This window comes from Eublepharis macularius, chromosome 1 (genome assembly GCF_028583425.1).
Source record: "Eublepharis macularius isolate TG4126 chromosome 1, MPM_Emac_v1.0, whole genome shotgun sequence".
Classification (NCBI taxonomy): domain Eukaryota; kingdom Metazoa; phylum Chordata; class Lepidosauria; order Squamata; family Eublepharidae; genus Eublepharis; species Eublepharis macularius.
The window spans coordinates 1,596,261-1,598,760 of NC_072790.1; positions in this window are offsets into that span (position 1 = coordinate 1,596,261).

Genomic DNA, 2,500 nt, shown 5'->3' on the forward strand with positions numbered 1-2,500 from the left:
GAGGGTCCTCCCCGACGCGGCCCCGTGGACCTCATCGATCGTGGAAGGAGAAAAAAGGAGGACCGGGCCCGCGCCCGGATCCCCGGCGGAGGCGCCCGCCGGCAGGGAGGCAGGGAAGGCGGCCGCGAGAGCGGTCTCGCCCCGGCCGGAGGCTCCGGAGATTCTCTGATGCGTTCTGAAAAGCGAGTGCCTAGAAATCTCCGCGAGCGTGCCCGAGCCGGGGAGGCCGACTTCCGGACGTCGAGTTTGACCGGGGCGAGGCCGGGATTCCGTCCGGGTCTCCGGAACCGCCCCCCGGCCTGGGCCTCCGAATCCGCTCCCTCAAGGGCTTCCGGAGAGTCAAGGTCTACCAATTGCCGCCCGTGTCACGCGGTAGACCTGGAGGCCGCCGGGGACTCGGGGGCCCGGCCGCGGCGCCGGCGTCCAGGTCTACCCGTCCTCCCCGAGCCAGAGGGGCGGACGGGTAGACCTGGGCCACCCTTTGCCGGGGCGCGGGCGGAAGACCAGGACTCCGCCGCGGGCACCCCCGCCTACCCACCCCCCCCCACCCGTGGCCGTTCGGGCAGGTCTACCGCCGCGGCGAAGGAGCCCGGAACGGCGGGTGCGGGCAGGCCGTTTCTGCCCTTCCGGGGGGAGGAAAGGTAGGCCCGCACGCCCGCCGCCCCGGTCCATCGGGCCCTTCCCCTGGCGCGGGCGTCCAGGTCTACCGGTCCGGCGAAGGGTGGGGAGGCAGGCCCGCCCCACGCACGAGAGAGCTGTCCGCCGCGCCCCACCCACCCCCGGCCCCGTATATCGCGGGCAGGCGGAGGAAAGGGCGGTGGACCTGGACGCGGCTCCCCGGGGAAGGCCGGGTCTGACGCAACGGTGAGGTGGAGCGGGGAGGGTTGGGGGGGGGTGGGGGTGTCCGGGGTGCGGACGGTAGACCAGGACTCCTGCGCGGGAGCGGGGGCGGTGGAAGCCCAGGCTGGAAGGCCCGTTCTACCGGCACGGGGGGAGGGCCGGCGGGTCGGAACGGTGCAACCGCGCCCGGTAGGCTTGGGCGCCCTGTCCAGGTCTACCGGCCGCCCGGCCGCCCACCCGCTTGGCGCCAACCCGGACCTCCTCCGCTGAGGCAGGAAGGGGCTCCGTCAAGGCGGAGGGCGTGTCGCCCGGCCTGCCGAAACACGGGCGCCCGGGAGGCCAGGTCATCCGGCTCGCCCAAGGCCTCCGTCGGGAGACCCGGCCAGGTCTACCGGACAGCCCCCCGCCCGCACACGCACACGCACAGGTGGCAGGACCGCGCCACGCCCAGGGGACGTGTCCCCCGCCCCCCACGGCACCGTTGGGCGGAGGAACGGGAGGTGGACCTGGACACGGCTCCCCGGGGTAGGCCAGGACTAACGGCCCGGTGAGGGAGAGCAGGGGGTGGGGTTGCCGGGGCACGGGAGGTAGATCAGGACTCCTGCGCGCGTGGCGGGCGGTGGGGGGCGGGGAGGGTGGGGGAGGCCGGGCTGGGAGGCCAGGTCTACCGGGCGGGGGGGGGCGGGCCGGAGGGGCAGGCCGTGGGAACCGTTCGCCGCGGGCGCGGCCGGACGGCGGACCCGGGCTCCGGCGCGGGGTCCCCAGGCTGCAAGGGGTTCCAAGGGGCCCAGGTCTGCCGGTCTGCCCTCTACCGGCCCGGCGGTGGCCGGTAGACCTGGACCCCTTGGCCGCTACCGATGGAGGAGGAGGAGGAGGAGGAGGAGGAGGAGGCCTGGACCGCGGTTTGGGCGTTGTGGGGGGTGGCGGTGAAGGTGAGGTTGCGTTTTTTTGCTGCGTGCCTGCCATGGTGGCGTGCCTGCCCCCCCCCCCCACGGACCGTCGGGTGGACCTGGCCGCCTGCCGCTTTCGCGGGCTCCGTCATCCACCCCTGCCGGGGCGTGGGCCGGTCGGCCTGGTCTCCGAGGACGGGGAAGCCCAGGTCTGCCCGGGGCCCGGGGGTGGGGGGGGGGAGAGGAGAGGGGAGTCGTGTTCAGGAGGGGTGAGGACAGGGCGTCTGTACGCCCCGGGCCTGCCGCCGAAGCTCTAGGGCTGGGCGCCCGGCTCGCCGGGTGTCCCGCGACCGGGGCCCTGACGGTCACCCGCGACCGGGAGACCTCGGCGCCCCGGCCCCCCGAGCCCAGGTCTACCGGACCCCACCCCCAACCCCCTTGGCCTCGAGGGGCCCGAAGTGGACCTCCTCCGCTGCGGCAGGAAGGTTCCGCTACGGGGCGGACGACGGGTCGCGCGGCCTGCCGAGCCTCGGGCGCCCGGGAGGCCAGGTCATCCGGCTCGCCCGAGGAAGCCTTCGGCAGTCCTGGGCTCCCCGGCTTCGGAGGCCAGGTCTACCGGGGGGGGGCTCCGTTGCCCTGGGGCGAAACGAGCGCACGGCAGCGCCCGCGAGGGGACCGAGCGGGGGCGGTGGGGGGCAGACGGGGAGGCCCGGCCTAACGGCTGCCCCCGGCGGCCCGGTCAACCGGCCGCGGACGGAAGGACCTGGGCG